We start from the raw sequence: 24,278 nt of genomic DNA on the forward strand, positions 1-24,278 counted from the left end.
AGCTTTTAGCCACTCTTATCTGAACAGAATGAAATAAAGACTTATTAGGGACCCTGTAACCAACAAGGCATGAACACATAAGTAATTTGTTGTATATCTAGTCCAGAAGTATGTATTAAATGTCATGTTCATGTTACCACATATTACAGATACCATTTATGTTAACAATACTAAATTTGTTTTTGCTGTAACTTTATATAAAAACAAACTCTATGTTTTCATAAACCTCAGTTCAGAAACCTAACCAGAAACTTCAATCATTATATAAAGCATGACAGAAGTGTCTTCAACAATAATTAATTGTACCTTTCAAGGTGTTTTTGTTTCGTTTTTATGTGTGACCAACAAAGTAATAAATTAACAAATAAATAATTCTAATAACCTTAAATAAAAGCCAAAAATAATGTGGTTCATAAACGTGATGACGAGAAACCCACTTGAAGTAAAAATGTACTGTAAATAAAGTTAGTATGAGTGTTAAAACTTTTATTGAAATAAAGTATTGGACAATGTTTCAACCTTCTTAGATCATCTTCAGGCTAATTGCAATCTTTCCTAGGTTATCTTCAGGTTAAACAGCTGAGTTTATAATACATGGTTCATTCATAGTTCATAAAAATGCTTTTAATAAGGCCATGAATCCCCTCAGTAATTTAAATGTGGAAATTGTTGTAGGTTATTATGTGATAGTTTATCACTCAGTTACCATGTTCTTCTGTTCCAGCTTCCAGTTGATTCAGTTTACCAGAAGTTTGATATTGAAGACCTTGGTATGTTTCGTTACAATTGTACTTGATACGTTAAATCTAAAGTTTTCAATTACAGACTATATTTATGTATATAATGTTATCCATTATAGATTGTGTTAAAGTGTGTAGTAAACATTGTTTACAGTGTGAATATATCAGTGGCATAACTGTAAACTATCCTTCCCACACATAAAAAGTAGTTAGGCCTACCTGCTAGTACTTCCCTTGTCAGCAATTCTTAAGTTTGTCAGGCCCTTCGGGTTTCCTTTTGGCTTAGGCGCCCTGCATGAGCGTACTTACACAACTGGAGTATACCCCCTTCCCAATCTAATGGACTAAGTAATGTAATTACTGTGAGATTCTACAATTTTTTGTAGTTTTGATTTTTTTGTGCCTATAATACTGTATCTTGCATCTCAATTGGATTTGGTCAAAACTTTAATTTTGACCAGTTTCTATTTTATATCTAAATTTATGTCAAAGATATTGGAGTCATATATTTTCATTTGATACTGAGTCATATTCAAATTAAAACAACTTTGAACAAGTAGACAGAAGTGATTAGCTTTTATGTTGCCAACTCAAGTTTATTTTGAAAAGCTAATAGTTTTACCTTAAAGGTACATTATGGTGACAATATAACTTACAAAGTAAGTGAATCATTTAGAACTAACTCATGGTTGATATTAATTTGAATATATCACACACTGTGATAAATTTCACATGAATAAAATTATACAGAAAGCTGAGCTACCTTTGTTATCTCCACTTTCATAAAATAAAACTATTATTAAATAACTTTTATTTTATGAACGTTTTAAATTTTGACAATTTCAACCTTTTACACAGGAGAGGATGAAGAGCTGATAGTTTACAAGTTCTTTCAACATTTCTGCTGTTATGACGTTATTCCTATTAGTGCCAAACTGGTGGTGTTTGATACTCAGCTTCCGGTAAGGAGAACTTCATCTCCTAATAGCAGGAGTCCACAGCTAGATGTAGTTACACAAACTGAGCTGAGAAAGACTTCAGTTGTAAACGTTTTGATTATTTCAAAATTTAAAATTCCACATCACAATTCATTTTTTTTTCTTATTCTTATAAGTTAATTTCTTATTCCTAAAATGTGAATAATTAGAAAACATTGAATTAGAAGACCATTTATTATTTATGGATTCAATCTAATTATATTTTGCACCTTACGATTCAAATGTTAATTGTATATTTAACATATACATACACAGCATGTGTTTGTAATGTATTGAGAGTTTTGAACTAAGAGCGAACAGTAGCTGTTCTTAATATTCATGTTGAAATTAAAATATTTACTTTTCAAGTTGCTTTATCGATATCACATAAATTAAAAACAATTTGAATTTAATAATAAAATAAAAACAACAAATTTATAATAAATGTTTTTGCACTGTACATTATTTTATGATGTCCACATAACACATCATATGAACAAAAACTATGGATACTTTATCTTATGATGTCCACATAACACATGTGTATCAACAAAAACTAAAGACTAGCTGAAAATATGAATGTTTATTTCCCTTGTCATGTTTGGAATAATTTTATAGAAAGTGTGTTATTCACCTTTAATATTGCAGTTGTTCATATTAGCAGGAACGTTACTCTACAGGAGGCTGTTTGTGTTACTAATTACTAACAGTAATATCCATACGTTGTTGAAAAAATTTTAAAAAGTGAATATTTTCTAAAAAACTGTTTGTTTGTTTTTCAAGGAAGTACTGTAATGAAAAGTGTTCAGGTTGTGTTCTTCATAAGTTTTACTGATATAAACTGTATGTTTTTATATTCTTTAGGAATCCCAGTTTCTCATTTAAAATTACATCAATAAAATATAATCAAACCTTCATGTACAGTCGTAGTGAATGTTGTGTTGTTGGAAAGTAGTTTTATTTGTAGTTGTGTTATAAAGAATCGGTTGGTCCATACACTACAGTTATTGTTTTAACTGTATGAATCTTGTATAGCCAAAGTGTGAAATTGTTTTAATGGATTTTTGCTTGTAGTGCCATTCAGTAAATGGTGCAGGAATTTTTGGTTACATATATAAATATGTACGTGCATGCTACTTCTATTATACTAAGATAAATAAATCAAAATCAGTTATTCCTCATTTTGAAGTTTCACTAACTTGAAACACAGTTAAGTAATTCTTATTGTTCAAACCTAAATATTTCTGTATAACCTTTAAAAGAAAACTGTTGATAAATTTCTATCTGTTACCCCATTAACCTCTACATTTACAATATGTAATAATGTGTGTATTTATATAAAATAAAATACGTGTGTCTTACGTTAAGACTATTGGTGTAAAAATAAAATTTGTGAATAATTTTGTTATTACCTTTCTTTTGTAAATTAAAATCTGTTCACTTATTTCTATATCTGCTGATGTGACAAATTAGACACACACTGACCAAAATCTTAAGGTCAATGAACATAAAGAAAAATATGAATTTTGTGTTGTTAGACTCAACCACTTATTTGAGTAGAGCTTTGAAAGATGAAAATAATAAAAGGGAAAATAAAAATAAAAACTTTTTTTAGCATTTAATAGGGAAAATATGAACACTATGAAATTAGCCTAAATACTAGCTGGTCAAAAGTTTAAGACCACACTGAAACAAAGCGTTAATCGGTAAACACGTAACGAAATTTAGTCATTTGTGTTCAAGCATTAGCATTGTCAACATCTCCCACTGACATCTCCTGTGTTATATTGAGTAAAAACATGGCAAAGGCTAAAAAGTTGACAGTTTGAATGTGGCAGAATTGTCTGGCTGCAAAAGCAAGGTCTCTCTCAACATGCCATCACTGGTGAGGATGGGCGTAGTAAAACTGCTGTTGCAAATTTCTTAAAGACCCCGAGGGATATGGAATGAGAATTTCAAGTGGTCGGCCCAAGAAAATTTCGCCAGCATTGAGCAGGAGGATTTGACGGATTGTCTGGCAAGACACCAGCCAATCATTGAACCAGATTAAGGCCCTCACAGATGCAGAATGCAGCTCAAGAACAATAAGACGGCATCTAAGAGATAAAGGCTTTAAAAACCTTCCACACCATGAAACAGCTTGGTTAAACTTTGCTGAGAAATACCAAACATGGGGCATAGAAAAGTGGACAAAGGTTTCGTTCTCAGATAAGAAAAATTTAACCTGGATGGTCCAAATGGCTTCCAACATTACTGGCACGATGAGGATATCCCACCAGAGACATTTTCAACACGACACAGTGAAGGTTCCATCATGATCTGGGGTGCTTTCTACTTTCATGAAACAATGGAGCTTCAGGTTATACAGGGCGTTAAACAGCAGCTGGCTACATTGGCATGTTGGAGAGAGCATCCTTACTGACTGAAGGCCCTCACTTGTATGGAAATGACTGGATCTTTCAGGTGAACAATGCTGCAATCCACAATGCCTGCAAGACAAAGGACTTTTTCATGGCAAATACCGCTATTCTTTTGAACCATCCAGCGTGTTTGCCCGAACTGAACACCATTGAAAATGTTTGGGGTGGATGGTAAGGGAAGTCTATAGAAATGGACATCAATTCAAACAGCGCATGATCTTCGAGAAGCCATCTTCACCACTTGGAATAATATTCCAGCCAGCCTTCTGTAAATGCTTATATTAACCATGCCCAAGCGAATGTTTGCAGTTATTCACAATAAGTGGCATGCAACTCACTACTCAGACCTCTTGTTGGGCATTTCCTACCCTGTTTTAGACTTCTTTTTGGTATGGTCTTAAACTTTTGACCAGCTAGTATTTAGGCTAATTTCATAGTGTTCACATTTTCCCTATTAAATGCTGAGAAAGTTTTTTATTTTTGTTTTCCCTTTTCTTATTTTCATTTTTCGAAGCTCCACTCGAATAAGTGGTTGAGTCTAACAACGCAAAATGCATATTTATTCTTTATGTTCATTGGCCTTAAGATTTTGGCCAGCAGTATATTTCTATACCTGTTGATGTGACTAACTAGACATATTTCTATATGTGTCGATGTGATTAATTAGACATATTTCTATACGTGTCGATGTGACTAATTAGACGTATTTCTATATGTGTCGATGTGACTAATTAGACGTATTTCTATATATGTCGATGTGACTAATTAGACGTATTTCTACACCTGTCGATGTGACTAATTAGACGTATTTCTATATGTGTTGATGTGACTAATTAGACGTATTTCTATATATGTCGATGTGGCTAATTAGACATATTTCTACACCTGTCGATGTGGCTAATTAGACATATTTCTACACCTGTCGATGTGGCTAATTAGACATATTTCTACGCCTGTCGATGTGACTAATTAGACGTATTTCTACACCTGTCGATGTGGCTAATTAGACGTATTTCTATATATGTCGATGTGACTAATTAGACGTATTTCTACACCTGTCGATGTGACTAATTAGACATATTTCTATACCTGTCGATGTGACTAATTAGACGTATTTCTACACCTGTCGATGTGACTAATTAGACATATTTCTACACCTGTCGATGTGACTAATTACACATATTTCTACACCTGTCGATGTGACTAATTAGACGTATTTCTACACCTGTCGATGTGACTAATTAGACGTATTTCTACACCTGTCGATGTGACTAATTAGACATATTTCTACACCTGTCGATGTGACTAATTAGACATATTTCTATACGTGTCGATGTGGCTAATTAGACATATTTCTACACCTGTCGATGTGGCTAATTAGACATATTTCTATACCTGTCGATGTGACTAATTACACATATTTCTACACCTGTCGATGTGACTAATTAGACGTATTTCTACACCTGTCGATGTGACTAATTAGACATATTTCTACATCTGTCGATGCGGCTAATTAGACATATTTCTACACCTGTCGATGTGGCTAATTAGACATATTTCTATACCTGTCGATGTGACTAATTAGACGTATTTCTACACCTGTCGATGTGACTAATTAGACATATTTCTACACCTGTCGATGTGACTAATTAGACGTATTTCTACACCTGTCGATGTGACTAATTAGACGTATTTCTACACCTGTCGATGTGACTAATTAGACGTATTTCTACACCTGTCGATGTGACTAATTAGACATATTTCTACACCTGTCGATGTGACTAATTAGACATATTTCTATACGTGTCGATGTGGCTAATTAGACATATTTCTACACCTGTCGATGTGGCTAATTAGACATATTTCTATACCTGTCGATGTGACTAATTACACATATTTCTACACCTGTCGATGTGACTAATTAGACGTATTTCTACACCTGTCGATGTGACTAATTAGACATATTTCTACATCTGTCGATGCGGCTAATTAGACATATTTCTACACCTGTCGATGTGGCTAATTAGACATATTTCTATACCTGTCGATGTAACTAATTAGACGTATTTCTACACCTGTTGATGTGACTAATTAGACATATTTCTATATGTGTCGATGTGACTAATTAGACGTATTTCTACACCTGTCGATGTGACTAATTAGACGTATTTCTATATGTGTCGATGTGACTAATTAGACGTATTTCTATATATGTCGATGTGACTAATTAGACGTATTTCTATATGTGTCGATGTGACTAATTAGACGTATTTCTACACCTGTCGATGTGACTAATTAGACGTATTTCTACACCTGTTGATGTGACTAATTAGACATATTTCTATATGTGTCGATATGACTAATTAGACATATTTCTATACCTGTCGATGTGACTAATTAGACATATTTCTATACCTGTCGATGTGACTAATTAGACATTTCTACACCTGTTGATGTGACTAATTAGACATATTTCTATATGTGTCGATGTGACTAATTAGAAGTATTTCTACACCTGTCGATGTGACTAATTAGACATATTTCCACACCTGTCGATGTGGCTAATTGGACATATTTCTACACCTGTCGATGTGACTAATTAGACATATTTCTATACCTGTCGATGTGACTAATTAGACGTATTTCTACACCTGTTGATGTGACTAATTAGACTTATTTCTATATGTGTCGATGTGACTAATTAGACGTATTTCTACACCTGTCGATGTGGCTAATTAGACATATTTCTACACCTGTCGATGTGAGTAATTAGACATATTTCTATACCTGTCGATGTGACTAATTAGACATATTTCTATACCTGTCGATGTGACTAATTACACATATTTCTACACCTGTCGATGTGACTAATTAGACGTATTTCTACACCTGTCGATGTGACTAATTAGACGTATTTCTACACCTGTCGATGTGACTAATTAGACATATTTCTACACCTGTCGATGTGACTAATTAGACATATTTCTACATCTGTCGATGTGGCTAATTAGACATATTTCTATACCTGTCGATGTAACTAATTAGACGTATTTCTACACCTGTTGATGTGACTAATTAGACATATTTCTATATGTGTCGATGTGACTAATTAGACGTATTTCTACACCTGTCGATGTGACTAATTAGACGTATTTCTATATGTGTCGATGTGACTAATTAGACGTATTTCTATATGTGTCGATGTGACTAATTAGACGTATTTCTACACCTGTCGATGTGACTAATTAGACGTATTTCTACACCTGTTGATGTGACTAATTAGACATATTTCTATATGTGTCGATATGACTAATTAGACATATTTCTATACCTGTCGATGTGACTAATTAGACATATTTCTATACCTGTCGATGTGACTAATTAGACATTTCTACACCTGTTGATGTGACTAATTAGACATATTTCTATATGTGTCGATGTGACTAATTAGAAGTATTTCTACACCTGTCGATGTGACTAATTAGACATATTTCTACACCTGTCGATGTGGCTAATTGGACATATTTCTACACCTGTCGATGTGACTAATTAGACATATTTCTATACCTGTCGATGTGATTAATTAGACGTATTTCTACACCTGTTGATGTGACTAATTAGACTTATTTCTATATGTGTCGATGTGACTAATTAGACGTATTTCTACACCTGTCGATGTGGCTAATTAGACATATTTCTATACCTGTCGATGTGACTAATTAGACATATTTCTATATGTGTCGATGTGACTAATTAGACGTATTTCTATATATGTCGATGTGACTAATTAGACATATTTCTATATGTGTCGATGTGACTAATTAGACATATTTCTATATGTGTCGATGTGACTAATTAGACATATTTCTACACCTGTTGATGTGACTAATTGGACATATTTCTATACGTGTCTATGTGACTAATTAGACATATTTCTACACCTGTTGATGTGACTAATTGGACATATTTCTATACGCACGTCGATGTGACTAATTAGACATATTTCTATACGTGTCGATGTGACTAATTAGACATATTTCTATATGTGTCAATGTGACTAATTAGACGTATTTCTACACCTGTTGATGTGACTAATTAGACATATTTCTATATGTGTCAATGTGACTAATTAGACATATTTCTATATGTGTCGATGTGACTAATTGGACATATTTCTACACCTGTTGATGTGACTAATTAGACATATTTCTATATGTGTCGATGTGACTAATTAGACATATTTCTATATGTGTCGATGTGACTAATTGGACATATTTCTATATATGTCGATGTGGCTAATTAGACATATTTCTATATGTGTCGATGTGACTAATTAGATGTAATGCTCTTCTTTCATTAGGTGAAGAAAGCTTTTTTTGCCTTAGTTCAGAATGGTAAGAATGATATTTTGATAGTTTTACCAATAATTATATGGATAATTTACAATTACAAAAGAAAGGTTGATTACTTTTGTATGTAGAGTGATTAATGAAGCTGGTTCACTTGTAGAGATGTAGAATTTAATAAAAATTAAGTTTTTAAATATTTGGGTTTAGCGGTATTAGTGTTACTAATTGCATTAGTAGTTGAACAAATATTATCTTTTATGAAGAAGATTTTACCTCTAAAATGATTTTTCTTTCAGTATTATATACATTATTATTATTATTTTTATTGCTAATTTCTAATAACTCATTTCAGTGTTTCATTATTCTCTAGATCAATCATTTGTGCTGTCATGGAAGCTGCACAGTTGTGTTCTACATTTCTGTGGACCATTAATTACACAATAAATGTAAAAAGTGCACAGAACACAATATAGTTAAATAGTTCAATATTAATTAAATTCACCAATATTGTTTATTTTCACAAATTAGCAAACTTTCACTGCAGCATAGGAACTACTGTTCTAGAACATATCTGATTTTCTTTGAAAAACTAGTGAAACGAAGAAGCTGATTAGAGTTATATAAAAAAAGAGAACAATCACAATAATTAAACCTAAATTACATAAAGGATACACAGGTGTAGCAATTTATTACAATTTACATTCGTTTTCCAGTAGTGATAATATGTGAATAATAGAAGTATGGGAAATACCATTTTGTGATGCTACTTTTGAAAGAGCGATCACATATGTTCATCCAGAACTATGAACATTATAATTTATTTTATATTATAAAACTGATTGTCCACTTCACTTGAGATACCAGTAACTTTATTAGTTTTTTTACTGATTGTCCAGTTCACTTGAGATACCAGTAACTCTACTAGGTTTTTACTGATTGTCCAGTTCACTTGAGATACCTGTAATTGTACTAGTTTTTTATTCTTATTGTTTTCTTCCTATAAACATTTTTATGTAGAAAAATATTTCTTAACTTTCCAAACGTTGCATAACTAATTTAGACCCAGCATGGCCAGGTGGGTTAAGGCATTCCACTTGTAGCCTGAGGGTTGCAGGTTCGAATCCCACTTCACACCAAACATGCTTGCCATTTCTGCCATGGGGCATTATAATTTATGGATAATCCCACTATTTGTTGGTAAAAGAGTAGCCCAAGAGTTGGCAATGGGTGGTTGTGACTAGCTGCCTTCCCTGTAGTCTTACACTGCTAAATTAGGGACTGGCTAGTGCAGATAGCCCTCATGTAGCTTTGCACAAAGTTCAAACCAAACATAACTAATTCTGTTAATGCATACCTAATTGATCGGTATTAATAAGAGCTGATATGAAAAGAATATAGAACTTAATTGTCTTACAACTTTATGTATTTAGTTGTGTTTCTGTTTAGGAGTCAGAGCAGCACCTTTATGGGACAGCTCTAGACAGGAATTTGTAGGTACGTTTTCAAGTTTTGTTATTTATTTTCTTAGAAAGTTGTTCATACAATTTTTCATTTTTTATTTCGTTTTTAAAAATAAACTTAGATTTCTCTGTTGTTCTTTTCTTTATATGGTCATGACTTGTAAATATGAAGCAGTAAAGTATGTCAACACATTGTATCCTCACAATACAACAATAAGCTTTATCTTTTCAATGTCACAAGAATGGAACTTCCAGTTGCATACTGCATTTGGAAGTATACACAAATAAACGATTTTTCAAAAATTCAATATAGTGATTACATTTACATGTTAAAAATGCTTATAATTTACCATATACATCCATAACAAGTGAACCTGCTGGTGGTTCAAAGAACTTTTATGAGATACTATTCTTGTTAAACATATCTAAACCATGTTTTTTTATTGAATGATTCTCATATCAGTGAATATCATGTAAGTGTATGGTTCTAAATAATTTTTACCTTAACTGTTTCTACCCTTCAAGGAATGCTGACTATCACAGACTTCATTCACATTCTAAGGACATATTACAAGTCACCTCAAGTAAGTACTGGTTGTGGTTAATCATTCTTTGATGGGACCTGGCATAGCCAGGTGGTTAGATGTTTAAAGCATAATCTGTGGGTCACAGATTCGAATCCCTCTCCACCAAGCATACTCACCCCTTTAGGCATGAGAACATTGTAATGTGACAGTCAGTCTCACTATTCACTGATAAACAATTAGCCCAAGAGTTGATGATGGATAATGGTAACAAGCTGCCTTCCCTCTCGTTTGCCATTGTTAAATTAGGGACAGCTAGCAAAGATAGCCTACGTGTAGCTTTGTGCAAAATTCCAAAGAAGTCTGTACATTGGAAGTTGATTATTTCTTATGGGTAGGAAAATACACCTGCTGTAAGTTGTTGTTATAGGATATGTATGATGTGACCTGTTTCATGTTAACATGTGTGATGTGACCTGTTTCATGTTAACCATAGTTTCATAAAGCAACCTGTCACAAGTCAATAATAATTGTGATGTGACCTGTTTCATGTTAACCATAGTTTCATAAAGCAACCTGTCACAAGTCAATAATAATTGTGATGTGACCTGTTTCATGTTAACCATAGTTTCATAAAGCAACCTGTCACAAGTCAATAATAATTGGCATGTTTCAACTTTCAGTGTGTAGTAATTGGGTTAACCTGTTGCATGTCACTGTTTGTAGGTTAACGTATAACAAGTTACTGTTTGTGAATTTGCAAAGTCATCTCTATATATTTCTTGTGGTACATATAGCGACCAGTTTCTATTTAGTTGTTCCTTGGGGTAGTCTTCCTGTGTTGGTAAATGGAATATAAACTGTTACAAAGTGTTCCTGGATTATTCTGAAAAGAACAACTCTATAAATCCTTGAAAATAACTTTTAATATTGAGAAAGTTCCAAGAATTGGAACCACAATCTATAACATACTGACATTTTAAAGGCTTGTTAAATAGTGTTTGTTGGTTGTTATCAAACATACTGACATTTTAAAGGTTTGTTAAATAGTGTTTGTTGGTTGTTATCAAACATACTGACGTTTTAAAGGTTTGTTAAATAGTGTTTGTTGGTTGTTATCAAACATACTGGCGTTTTAAAGGTTTGTTAAATAGTGTTTGTTGGTTGTTATCAAACATACTGACATTGTAAAGGCTTGTTAAATAGTGTTTGTTGGTTGTTATCAAACATACTAACATTTTAAAGGCTTGTTAAATAGTGTTTGTTGGTTGTTATCAAACATACTGACATTTTAAAGGCTTGTTAAATAGTGTTTGTTGGTTGTTATCAAACATACTGACATTTTGAAGGCTTGTTAAATAGTGTTTGTTGGTTGTTATCAAACAAGTTGCTCTACAAGACTTCCTCTGGTAGGTCAACCATAAGTCAACACAGGTATAGTGCTAAAATACAGGGTTTGATTCCCTCTTGCAAACATAGAGCAGATAGCTAGTTGTATAGCTTTGTACTGCAACAGTAACAATGCCAGTAACTCTCTGTGAGTAACTGATAACAATGTATATCGGAATAGTAAGTAGAGATGTCTGACAGCTGAATTTTGTTCTTTCATATGTAGTAACTTCTATCAACTTTAAAATACACAAACATGATAATATTTTGAAGTAACATACAATCTACTTGTTTTTAGTTTATTTTATATATTTTTTCTACATATTTTGATATATAGTTTGATTGGTGCAAAACTAATATATCACTGATTAACTGTGAATGTTGTACTTTAGTTTTTGACTGAAAGTCATAATAGGTAGTGACTATGGCTGCCAGAGAAATGTATATTTTGATACTGATGTGGCAGTCATGTCTCTTAGTTTCACACGAGCACTATTTATTAACATATAAGTCTTGTTTTATTATTAAACATACAATGAACAGTTTCACATGTTACTTAGTGTGCATTATTTCGATACAGTTCTGTTTATTTGCTGACTAATTGTGTTTACTGTTCGTTTTTTATTTACACATTATCACAGATTAATATGGAAGAACTAGAAGACCACAAGTTAGAAACTTGGTTAAGTAAGTAACAATTTTAGGAAAAGTGAAAATATAATATAAAACTATTTTTTCACAGAGGGAAGAGCAGTTGTGGTAGATCTTCTAGGTCTGAGCCACCTGGAATGAAGAAATGAAAACTTGTATTTTTTTAAACTTTTGGCAAAGTGATAACTTACTAAAAACAAATATAATTAAAAGTTATACTTCTAGAAAATTAGAATCTTTGCTAACAGGTGGCAGGTTTGTGGTAGAGAAAATATTCTCTTGGTGTAGTTGTAAGTTGGAGTTCACTAGTTAACACGTTTTGTTTTCTTTATGTTCTGCATTTGATTTTCAATATGAATCACTTAAAATATAAATCTAATGTTACTAAATTATTAAAAATACTGTGCTTAACAGTTAATAACTATTAAATGTTCTTAAAGTAGTTAAATAGAAACATATGGAATATTAGTATGTTTATAGACAGTATTTCAATCAACTTTAAATGAAGTATTTTTAGTGACATCAGAAATGCTTTTCATCCTTAACCTAGAAATTTATTTTCTGGGAGAAACCTGAATAAAAACAATTTAAATCAAACTATTTAAGAGTTTTAATAATATTTAACAAGGTTAGAGTTTTAACAATATTTAACAAGGTTAGAGTTTTAACAATATTTAACAAGGTTAGAGTTTTAAATCTAGAGATATCTCTGAGTTAATTTAGATTGTTGATAGTGCTGAGTCAACTCAATAGAATATTGTCCACTGTTTCTTTTGGTAGAGTTGAGTTATTGCACTATTGAGTTTTGTCCAATACTGTTCTGTATCTAAGCTACTTAAATCAAAAGTACGAGACAAGCTGTTTGCATCACCTGTGTAAAGAAATGCATTCTTGTTATATACACTGAACTTGCACTGAGTTCATTTTTAATTGTACATGTATTTTATTCACGAGCGTTTGTTTCTAAACTAAAATATCTTTATTGAAATTCGTCTTCAAAATTATTTAAGGTGGTTTTCATGACATGTATGTTCACAAAAATTATTGTTTATGAAATATGTTTGATACGTTTATATATTATACACGTAAAAGGAGATGTACAGAGTTTGGACAAACTATTAAAATCAGTTGGACATTATTATGAAGGAACAATCAACAGTATCTTACAAGCAGGACCTAAACCTCTAATCTGGACATTATTATGAAGGAACAATCAACAGTATCTTACAAGCAGGACTTAAACCTCTAATCTGGACATTATTATGAAGGAACAATCAACAGTATCTTACAAGCAGGACCTAAACCTCTAATCTGGACATTATTATGAAGGAACAATCAACAGTATCTTACAAGGAGGACCTAAACCTCTAATCTGGACATTATTATGAAGGAACAATCAACAGTATCTTACAAGCAGGACTTAAACCTCTAATCTGGACATTATTATGAAGGAACAATCAACAGTATCTTACAAGCAGGACCTAAACCTCTAATCTGGACATTATTATGAAGGAACAATCAACAGTATCTTACAAGCAGGACTTAAACCTCTAATCTGGACATTATTATGAAGGAACAATCAACAGTATCTTACAAGCAGGACCTAAACCTCCTATCAGGCAATGTTTTACAGATCCTGTGAGAGGGAGTTTACAGTTTACATTTTGATTTTACTTTAAAAATATGTGTATGTAATATTTTGTGATATTCACCAAGTTAGGAAAGTGACAATACAAAGATCTACATTACCTGACACTCAGCATTGAACTTAAAAGTGACACAAGTAATTTACCTCTCTTCTTCATTTAACCTGAAACTCTGAAGAGAGTATAAATAAATAACACTCTCCCTAAAATAAATAATTCATCTCAACATACAAAATATAGAAGTGGAAAAACAAATTTGTTCTGAATCATGCATTACATTTTGTGTACTAGATTTCATAAGTTCACCACCATTCAAGTACGTACAGGAAACAAATAAAACATAATATGTAAATACCTGACACCCTATTAAACCTAAAATTGTAAACACAAACATATATGTTGTGCATGTTTGTGTATGTATCAACAAAGCAATCGCCCCACAGTAGCTCAGCAATAAGCCTCCAGGCTAACACTAAAATTCAGGTTTCAAGACTCGTGGTAAGCAGTGCACATGTAGCGATTATGTAGCTTTTTTGCTTAAAACAACCAAACCAGTTTTTTACTAACTTTTTATGCATACTAGAACATTTGTAGGAACTCAAAAGATAATTCATGTGTTTACTGGTTATATCATGCATTTTGTTGTACCTTTGACAATTATTTTGTGTTCTTTAGTCTACATATATTAATGATGTAGAAGTTTGAGTTTTAGTTTTGTTATTTTAAATGATACAGTGATTATGCACAGTATCTTCATTAGTTTACAATGTTACTTAGTAAAAGCAGTTTTGGAGACACTGAACATACCTAACTGTCTACTGCTTTATGTTGATCTTTAGATAATTTGTGAAAAAGTGTTGTTGTTGTTACTTATCATCTGATATCTTTCTTTTTTTTATATAGATGTTTTGAAGACTAAATTAAAACCTCTCTATACTATTAAACCTGAAGCAAGGTAACTTAATTTATTATCATCCTAAGAAACTTAAGTTTCCAAAAAAGATTATATAACATGCACTATCAAGCATATGTTTTTCTCTCTCAAAATTTCACTTTACCGTATCTTATAAGTAGTAATTGATTAACCAAGGTCAAATTATCCCATTTTAACCATTTATACAGTGCAAGATATGAGTTTAATACCATTCAGAATTTGTTTTGATTTTCCTGAATGTCTACAGTTAATCTGTTTATTACACACTTTTATAGTTGTACCACATTCAAACTGAACGTCATCTTTAACTACATAATGCTAATTAGCTTATTAGTAAATGTTACAGGTCTTCTTATTTTATACAGAGTGTGAGACAACAATGTAGCATTACATTTCTTTTAGCTGCATGAATCTATAAAGAATTTTTATATATTACAGTAAACATCACTTTGTCACGTTGGAATTGTATGATACATTATGCATATATCACACTTTATTATTTTTACTACAAGTAGTCTTCTCTTCCAAAGCATAAGTCAACCTGTATATTATAATTTAGTGATGTTGAGTTTAAACTTGTTCAGTGTTTTCACCATTAATTTGTTCTTTTCAAAGAGACTATTGTGAGTATGTATGTAGACCTTCAACATCCAAGTAGTTGACCAAGAAGTTATATAAAGATATTTGGATAGAAAGTAACAGAACATAACATTCCACGTAACAGACAACATCATGTGAACAGTGACACATAAAATGTGGTCTTATTAGTTTTATGGTTATCATGTACCTATCACATCTCTTCCTTATCTACGTAAACTGCCTTTAGTAAAATGTTTAAATTAATAGTTTCCATGAATTTCTAAAGTCCTTTCAGTATGTGAATTTGAGGTAATTGAAGCTAATGCTAACACTTAAATGTCACATAGAGTTATCACAGTTAATACTAAATGATAACTTGTTCTGTTCGTAGTTCACTAACACTAAGACAAAAATTATTTGTTGCTGACATATCAATACTAACCTTTATTAGCATAACCATTATAAGCTGTCACAACTGTTTAACATTTTCTCCCATTAAACCATAACACAGTTTTATCTTTTACTGGACACCATTTCATTTTACATAATACTTGTTAACACTTGTTATCCATAATAATATACTAAAAATGAAGAGACTTGTTTACTTCATTGTTTTATTGTTTTAAAATCAATAATTCTTTTTTACCCATTAATGACGATCTTAGCTACAAAAGCATAAAGAATTGAATGTACTGTAAAGTTAGATTTTCTAATACGTGATATTTTTGCGACCATTCAAAGTGCCTTTTAAACATTTACTAGAAACCTAAATTTACACTTTCTATATCATAATTGTTTCACTATTTTCATAAATATAAATGATGTAAATTTCAGTAGTTATGTTTGTGTGTATTTGTATATATAAATTCATTATTAAATATTGTCAAATCTTTATATAAGATATATTAGAACACCTACTTTATCAGAGTGATTTGTTTTTATTATCTATACCGAATATTTTCATAAATATCACAAGTTAATTCATATGGTTACTGATTATTTATACCCAAGTTTGTTTTTTTCCAGTCAATTTTGTGTTATTTTTGCAAAACCTTATGATTCATCTTAAATTGTTTATATGAAGTTTCAAGCCGTGATGATTCTTAGTTTTTAAGATAATTTTGAGACCTCTACATTTTTGTTTCCTGGAGTTCAACATATTTTTAGTTTATATGAAGCCATAAAAACTCTCATTCAAAGGAAAGTCCATCGCTTACCTGAAGTTCAACATATTTTTAATTTTTAGTTTATATGAAGCCATAAAAACTCTCATTCAAGGGAAAGTCCATCGCTTACCTGTGATAAATCCTCATACAGGGAATGTCTTGTACATCCTCACACACAAACGGATTCTCAAGTTTCTTTTTCTCTCTACGTAAGTATGAGTTACTGTTATCTTTGGAATCAAAATATCTCTTAGTGCATTAAAAGATTAAAAAGCAACTTTCAAATTATCTACCTAAACCCAGAACTTCTACCATAGCATTTAAATGAAATTTCACCATTTTAGTACATGTGTATGGATGAGAAAGTTTTAATAGCAATATATGAGGGTATAACTAAACGGATAATTACAGCTTCATCACCTCTTAGTACAGGAGTTGCTTATACTTTGTTACTGTTTTCTTAAACGGATAATTACAGCTTCATCACCTCTTAGTACAGGAGTTGCTTATACTTTGTTACTGTTTTCTTAAACGGATAATTACAGCTTCATCACCTCTTAGTACAGGAGTTGCTTATACTTTGTTACTGTTTTCTTAAACGGATAATTACAGCTTCATCACCTCTTAGTACAGGAGTTGCTTATACTTTGTTACTGTTTTCTTAAACGGATAATTACAGCTTCATCACCTCTTAGTACAGGAGTTGCTTATACTTTGTTACTGTTTTCTTAAACGGATAATTACAGCTTCATCACCTCTTAGTACAGGAGTTGCTTATACTTTGTTACTGTTTTCTTAAACGGATAATTACAGCTTCATCACAGTACAGGAGTTGCTTATACTTTGTTACTGTTTTCTTAAACGGATAATTACAGCTTCATCACAGTACAGGAGTTGCTTATACTTTGTTACTGTTTTCTTAAACGGATAATTACAGCTTCATCACCCTTAGTACAGGAGTTGCTTATACTTTGTTACTGTTTTCTTAAACGGATAATTACAGCTTCATCACAGTACAGGAGTTGCTTATACTTTGTTACTGTTTTCTTAAACGGATAATTACAGCTTCATCACCCTTAGTACAGGAGTTGCTTATACTTTGTTACTGTTTTCTTAAACGGATAATTACAGCTTCATCACCTCTTAGTACAGGAGTTGCTTATACTTTGTTACTGTTTTCTTAAACGGATAATTACAGCTTCATCACCTCTTAGTACAGGAGTTGCTTATACTTTGTTACTGTTTTCTTAAACGGATAATTACAGCTTCATCACCTCTTAGTACAGGAGTTGCTTATACTTTGTTACTGTTTTCTTAAACGGATAATTACAGCTTCATCACAGTACAGGAGTTGCTTATACTTTGTTACTGTTTTCTTAAACGGATAATTACAGCTTCATCACAGTACAGGAGTTGCTTATACTTTGTTACTGTTTTCTTAAACGGATAATTACAGCTTCATCACAGTACAGGAGTTGCTTATACTTTGTTACTGTTTTCTTAAACGGATAATTACAGCTTCATCACAGTACAGGAGTTGCTTATACTTTGTTACTGTTTTCTTAAACGGATAATTACAGCTTCATCACCTCTTAGTACAGGAGTTGCTTATACTTTGTTACTGTTTTCTTAAACGGATAATTACAGCTTCATCACAGTACAGGAGTTGCTTATACTTTGTTACTGTTTTCTTAAACGGATAATTACAGCTTCATCACAGTACAGGAGTTGCTTATACTTTGTTACTGTTTTCTTGAGCTGTTTGGCAGTATCAGTTTTCAACATTTAATAATCATCTCATTCAAGTAAAAACACTAAAGGTGAATTATTTAATTTGGACATTTTATGATTCACTTATTTAAACTTTTTATGTAAAGTCCTCTGACTAATCATCTCTGTTTTATAGCATTTCATAATTAGGAATGCATTAACTGTTTTTTTTTTAATTAACGGGAAGATTTTTGCACAAACTAAATGAATAAGCTTTGTGAGAAACAGTGAGCAATTACAGTCTTCTTTATACTTGTATAAATTCTTCACAAATCATTTCTGAAATGCTTTATATATTCTCTCTTTCAAATTTCCATAGCTTTTTGAGCTTCCAAGACCAAGCTACCTCAATCAAACGTTGGAAGAACTCAAAATAGGAACATATGAAAACATTGCTACAGTACGTAATACAAAGTGAAAATTAACTGCTATTTTCTCTGTGTGTTTCTTATCCTTTACATATTTTAATGTAAATAAACAGTACTTATAATGATTATTGATACTTCTTAAAAGTTGAAAAGTAGTTGCTGTCTTCCTTTTATTTGTCTATTAAAATTAATGTAGGACCATTTTAAAGTTTAGAAATAAATACAATAAAAACATTTTCAACCATGGAAACTTAAGTTTTCGCTTTTCAAAATGAGGAACAACCTACCACTTTATTTGTTTCTTTTAAAACATTAAATTTTCTCCTACAGTTTAACACACTTTCATCTATTGTGTAACAGGATAACTTGTTCCATACATTATGTCATCTGAACAAACAGCTACTAAACTGTTGTTTATTCTATCAGGAGTTAAAAGACTCATTCACAAACCTACATTTCTTTTCTTGTTAAAGGAAACATCCATAATGTCTCAGTATTTCCATGTTACGGCTGTACATATGAGTAACAATAATATTTAGCTGAAACTAGCATTCATTTAAAACAGAAATATTGAAGAAACATTAATGTTTTTGGATCTTTAATAATTAATATGCTCTTTCTTTTGTTTGATCCTCATAAATATTTTTGTACCATTAACTAACTCATGGTTTGAAATTGGTGGTATCAACATATTAGTAATCTTTTATTCTATTCTATCAGTATCTTACTTGTAGTTTTATTATATATATGTGTGTGTGTGTATATATTATGTGTATATATGTGTATGTGTGTATATATATATTTGTGTGCTAGAATGCTCCTTTATTTGAATGGAAAGACATCTGGTGGCTAAAACTATGTATGACTTTAGCAAACCGAATAAAGGTGATTCAGAATGTTTTAAAATGAAAATAATATTCTTAATAATGAAAAAAAAAAATCATGTAATCTCTCCTTATCAGAATTATTAGTGTTCAAACGTTGGCCAGTTTCTGGGATTACTGTGGAAGACAGATGTTAATTTTGATGAATACGTTAATGATCTTTAGGAAGTACTATACCTTTGGCAGGTTGTATATGACAGGAAGTACTATACCTTTGGCAGGTTGTATATGACAGGAAGTACTATACCTTTGGCAGGTTGTATATGACAATCTTCATTTTGGGGTTGACAAGTCTCTGATTGTTGGTTTGAATTCCAATTCTCAATGGAAATATGTGTATTAACTCTTTTGTTACAGGTTCGGTATAATACATGAATTAATCTACACGTTTGCACATGTTAAGTATTTGCACTATAACGTTTGATACAGCATGTGTATCTTCATAAAATTTGGTAGATTTTAGTAAATGTTACAACTATTTTCTATACAGAAAATCATATTTTTTAATGAAATATTTTTACTAAAGATTTGTTTGTGAAAATATTGATTCTGTTTTGTTACTAGTGTGAGTGTGAAGTGATTTGTTACTAGTGTGAGTGTGATGTGATTTGTTAACTAGTCTGAGTGTGAAGTGATTTGTTACTAGTGTGAGTGTGAAGTGATTTGTTACTAGTGTGAGTGTGAAGTGATTTGTTACTAGTGTGAGTGTGAGGTGATTTGTTACTAGTGTGAGTGTGGAGTGATTTGTTACTAGTGTGAGAGTGAAGTGATTTTTACTAGTGTGAGTGTGAAGTGATTTGTTACTAGTGTGAGTGTGAGTGATTTGTTACTAGTGTGAGTGTGAAGTGATTTCTTACTAGTGTGAGTGTGAAGTGATTTCTTACTAGTGTGAGTGTGAAGTGATTTGTTACTAGTGTGAGTGTGAAGTGATTTGTTAATTAGTGTGAGTGTGGAGTGATTTGTTACTAGTGTGAGTGTGGAGTGATTTGTTACTAGTGTGAGTGTGGAGTGATTTGTTAACTAGTGTGAGTGTGAAGTGATTTGTTACTAGTGTGAGTGTGAAGTGATTTGTTAACTAGTGTGAGTGTGGAGTGATTTGTTACTAGTGTGAGTGTGAAGTGATTTGTTACTAGTCTGAGTGTGAAGTGATTTGTTAACTAGTCTGAGTGTGAAGTGATTTGTTACTAGTGTGAGTGTGAAGTGATTTGTTACTAGTGTGAGTGTGAAGTGATTTGTTACTAGTGTGAGTGTGAAGTGATTTGTTACTAGTGTGAGTGTGAAGTGATTTGTTACTAGTGTGAGTGTGGAGTGATTTGTTACTAGTGTGAGTGTGAAGTGATTTCATGTTATTATTAAAAACTATTCTTCGTCCAACAAACCTCAAATATTATTTGTGTGATCTGTAAAACCTCCTAAATACATTTCAGTTTGTATTCAGTAAGACTTTGTATTTGTTATTTCCAGTTGTCTAACTATGTAGAGTCTCTCACATGACCAACCTTGTAACCATCATAATAAAATTAGGAAGTAACTAAAAACTATATATATGTAGAGTCTCTCACATGACCAACCTTGTAACCATCATAATAAAATTAGGAAATAACTATAAATTATGTTTTTTTCATGCTAGAATGACTACATATTATAACATGAAAATATAAATGTTTAGTCTAAGTAGCTTAAGTCTTATACTATATATTTATTATGTTGACCTTTCAGTCATGCCTTGCTAACATTACATAACTTACATTGATGTGGTGCACATGCACTCGTGTTACTGTAGCTAATAATATAAAACAGACCTTTAGTCTTTATAAAGTGACCCTGTCTTGGTTGTGTTTTAGTGGACAAGTATTTTGTCAATTATTATATGTGTATATAGATTATTACTATTTAGAAATAAATTACTAAACAATTTTTCTTAAAATATAGAACAATAAATCAATAAGTAGAGCAAACAATTCTCTCTTCTCGCTGTAACCTTTGGACTCGGTTGTTGCTAGACATGGGTTGCTAAGCCTTTTTAAAATTTCACACATGGAGGCTATCAAACAGTTTTATAGGTTTTATATATACAGTTTAATAACCAGAATATCATAGTACATTATACTGACACTACAGAATTCCACTATAATTTATTAAACTTAGTGACTAAGATATATTTATGTTTAAAAAAATATGAAACTTGAAGCAGACTAAAATCACAACCTACCTTCTTGAAATCTTGGTTCAATAGAATGTGGTAGCCTTTTCACAGTTTCAAATGGCTGAGAAAACTACAAAGGGGACATTCTAAGCTGTGTTTGGTTATTCACATGTCATATACTGTAGTAAGAGTATACAAAAGACTGTTTCAAAAAATGGAGAGGTGAACGGTGCCACTGTGTTTGATTCAGCACACAAGTCATATCTGGGGCCACCGTGTTTGATTCAGTACACAAGTCATATCTGGGAGCCAGTGTGTTTGATTCAGTACATAAATCATATCTGGGGCCAGTGTGTTTGATTCAGTACATAAGTCATATCTGGGAGCCAGTGTGTTTGATTCAGTACACAAGTCATATCTGGGGCCACTGTGTTTGATTCAGTACATAAGTCATATCTGGGGCCAGTGTGTTTGATTCAGTACACAAGTCATATCTGGGGCCAGTGTGTTTGATTCAGTACACAAGTCATATCTGGGGGCCAGTGTGTTTGATTCAGTACACAAGTCATATCTGGGGCCAGTGTGTTTGATTCAGTACACAAGTCATATCTGGGGACCACTGTGTTTGATTCAGTACACAAGTCATATCTGGGGACCAGTGTGTCTGATTCAGTACATAAGTCATATCTGGGGGCCAGTGTGTCTGATTCAATACATAAGTCATATCTGGGGACCAGTGTGTTTGATTCAGTACATAAGTCATATCTAGAGGCCAGTGTGTTTGATTCAGTACATAAGTCATATCTGGGGGCCAGTGTGTTTGATTCAGTACATAAGTCATATCTGGGGGCCAGTGTGTTTGATTCAGTTCATAAGTCATATCTGGGGGCCAGTGTGTTTGATTCAGTACATAAGTCATATCTGGGGGCCAGTGTGTTTGATTCAGTTCATAAGTCATATCTGGGGACCAGTGTGTTTGATTCAGTACATAAGTCATATCTGGGGACCAGTGTGTTTGATTCAGTACACAAGTCATATCTAGAGGCCAGTGTGTTTGATTCAGTTCATAAGTCATATCTGGGGACCAGTGTGTTTGATTCAGTTCATAAGTCATATCTGGGACCACTGTGTTTGATTCAATACATAAGTCATATCTCAGCAGAATAAAAAGATAGGAGGTTCTTATTTTATATTATAGATTGTCAGTATTAGTAATTTCAGTTACTAATTTGTAAGAAACTACAGACTTAGTATTTTCACATTACAAACATCTAATTTTAAACAGCACTACATTCAACAAACCACATGACTCACTAAAAACTGTATTTAGATGTGTTATTTTAATATTTACTTTTAAATTAACAATTAATTCATATATAATATTAAAGTATATTTCATAATCTACAGTTTGATTCCAAACTTAAAGATATAAAATAGTAGTTCAATAAAATGTTGAATGCAAGTCAACAAATGTGATGAAGTGACCTTTGACCCCTGACCTGACACAAAAGGGTTAAACAACCATTTCATTCACACAGTTTTATAAACTATGGTCATCTGTACTAACTTCAAAACAGAACAAAATTATGTGATTATCTGTTAGTTTCAGGAAGGGTTTCAAAGTTGTATTTATTTTAATTGTATATATATATGTATGTATGTAAGACTACAGTATATATATATATATATATGTATGTATGTAAGACTGCAGTGTATATATGTATGTATGTAAGACTGCAGTGTATATATGTATGTATGTAAGACTGCAGTGTATATATATATATATATATGTATGTAAGATACTGCAGTGTATATATATATATACGTATGTATGTAAGACTGCAGTGTATATATATATATATGTATGTATGTAAAGATCCCGCAATGTATATATATATATGTATGTATGTAAGACTGTAGTGTATATATATATACGTATGCATGTAAGACCGCAGTGTATATATATATATATTGTATGTATGTAAGATCCGCAATGTATTATATATATGTATGTATGTAAGCATCACCGCAGTGCATATATATACGTATGTATGTAAGATCCGCAAGTGCATATATATTATTATGGTGTACGTATGTAAGATCCGCAGCGCATATTATATATTATACATGTATGTATGGTATGTAAGATCCGCAGCAATTATATATTATTATATTACGTATGTAAGACTGCAGTGTATATATATATATATGTACGTACGTAAGACCTGCAGTGTATATATACGTATACATATGTAAGTACGTAAGATCAGCAGTG

General features: G+C 31.9%; 1 pseudogene across 1 annotated transcript in view; it reads left to right on the forward strand.

The window, feature by feature from the left end:
- LOC143234598 (5'-AMP-activated protein kinase subunit gamma-1-like) overlaps window positions 1–24,278 on the forward strand; it is a 130,053-nt pseudogene that overhangs the window by 57,722 nt on the left and 48,053 nt on the right. Inside the window, exons 5-13 of the transcript XR_013018729.1 lie at window positions 725–770; window positions 1,599–1,702; window positions 8,498–8,531; window positions 9,933–9,980; window positions 10,472–10,530; window positions 12,501–12,546; window positions 15,060–15,111; window positions 16,916–17,048; window positions 18,925–19,005. The product of XR_013018729.1 is annotated as a 5'-AMP-activated protein kinase subunit gamma-1-like (transcript). The remainder of the gene's footprint in view (window positions 1–724; window positions 771–1,598; window positions 1,703–8,497; window positions 8,532–9,932; window positions 9,981–10,471; window positions 10,531–12,500; window positions 12,547–15,059; window positions 15,112–16,915; window positions 17,049–18,924; window positions 19,006–24,278) is intronic.

Source organism: Tachypleus tridentatus, chromosome 12 (assembly GCF_004210375.1).
Source record: "Tachypleus tridentatus isolate NWPU-2018 chromosome 12, ASM421037v1, whole genome shotgun sequence".
NCBI classification, from domain to species: domain Eukaryota; kingdom Metazoa; phylum Arthropoda; class Merostomata; order Xiphosura; family Limulidae; genus Tachypleus; species Tachypleus tridentatus.